The sequence below is a fragment of the Orycteropus afer genome, unplaced genomic scaffold (genome assembly GCF_000298275.1).
Source record: "Orycteropus afer afer isolate SDZICR_OR568_19922 unplaced genomic scaffold, OryAfe1.0 scaffold00058, whole genome shotgun sequence".
Classification (NCBI taxonomy): Eukaryota; Metazoa; Chordata; class Mammalia; order Tubulidentata; family Orycteropodidae; genus Orycteropus; species Orycteropus afer.
In genome coordinates, this window is record NW_006921645.1 from 1,242,536 (window position 1) to 1,244,475 (window position 1,940).

Genomic DNA, 1,940 nt, shown 5'->3' on the forward strand with positions numbered 1-1,940 from the left:
TAAAATAACTATCAACCATTTTTTTTGGTACAGTGTCTGTCCAAAGGACTCCCTTTAGCATTTCTTGTAAGGTTGGTCTGGTTTGAACAATTTCCTTTGATTTCTGCATACCTGAAAATGTCCTAATTTCACCATCATATCTGAGGGACAATTTTGCTGGGTATATAATTTTTGGTTGGCAATTTCTTTTTTTTTTTTTTCTTTCAGGTTTTATATATATCATCCCATTGCCTTCTTGCCTGTATGGTTTCTGCTGAGAAATCAGAGCTTAGTCTTATTGGTTGCCCCTTATAGGTGTTCATTTTTCCCATGCTCCTTTCAAGATTCCTTCTTTTTTTTTGGTTTTGGTAAGTTTGATGATGATATGTGTTGGTGATTTTCTTTTGAGGTCTATCCTGTTTGGGGTTCTTTAGGCTTCTTGAATGGATATATTCTCATCTTTCTTCATATCAGGGAAATTCTCTTCCAACAAATCTTTGATAATTTTCTCTGTGCTTTTATTTGTCTCTTGCTGTTCTGGAATTTCGATTTCACATAGGTTATTCCTTTTGATGGAATTCCATATGAACCTTAGGCTTTCTTCATTTTGTTTTGATCTTTTTTTCTGATTGAGTCCTTTCCAAAGAAGTATTGAGGTATTTGTCTCCAATCTCATTAACTCTGTCTTCTTTTGATTTCATTCTACTCTTTGCTCATTCAATGTGTTATCTATTTCTGAAAATTTAGGATTAATATTCTGGATTTTTCCCTATAGATTTTGTATCATTTCTAATTTTTCATTTATTTTTTCATTTTGCTCTTGTATTGTCTTCTAAAACGTTTTTAGGGTTTTCCTCAATTTTTTTAGTGCTTTCCTTGAGCAATCCATTGAAGGTACCTAAATATAATTCTTTTGAATTCCTTATCAGGGAGTTCCAATGCTGCTTCTTCCTCAGGGATGTGTTCTGGGTCTATATCCTGGTCCCTTATTTCTACTGCTTTTCTTGCTTCTTTGTGTGGACTATGATGGTCTGTTGTCTCTGAGACATTGTGTTGTTTTTCTGTTTATATTCAATTAGTGATTGTATGTTGGAGTGATTCACCCAAGATTTTCATTTTCTTTGTTTTGTGTGGATGTATCTGAATCAACAGGGTACTGTGCTCCTCTATTGGCTAGTTGGCAGCACTTATGCACTCACCATCTATCTCCTTTCCAGTCATCAGCTCCCCGTATGTCTGTGCTGTCCTCGGCAATGAAGCCTATACTTAGGTCCCTAGAATCTGAACGAGAATGATGTCACTTTAAATATAGAATATGGCCACAGCTTGTAAACATTTAAAATGGCTGTTCCCCCCAGACAGCTGAAATTTCCTAGCTCAGTTTGTCTCCTTCTTTGCTATTTCCCTTTTCAGTTGTCAGCTACCCATGCAGTACTCCATGCAGCCCTTGGTGAGCACAAAAGAAACAAACCAAACTCAGTGCCATGGAGTTGATCCCGACTCATAGTGACCACCCCACCTTGGGTTTCCAAGGCAGTATCTCTACAGAAGTAGATTGCCCAATCTTACTTCAAAGGACTGCCTGATGAGTTTGAACCACAAGCCTTCTGTTTAGCAGTCAAATGGCTTAAGTATTACACCACCAGAGCTCCCCCCTTAGTGAGCAGGGCTGATTTTTACATTAATTCTCAGATCCTAACACCACATCAAAATATTCACAGTGTCCATCCCATCAGGAAAGCTGACAGTCCGCAACTCCTTTTGTCTCCTTTCTCACTCTTTTCATTCAGGTTCTTCTACTTGTTGTTGTTATTTGCCGTCGAGTCGGCCCTGACTCATAGCGACCCCTCCTTGGGTTTCTGAGGCAGTATCACTATGGAAGTAGGATTGCCCAACCTTCCTTCTGAGGAGTGGCTGGTGGGTTTGAACCACCAGCCTTCTGGTTAGCAGTCAAGTGCCTT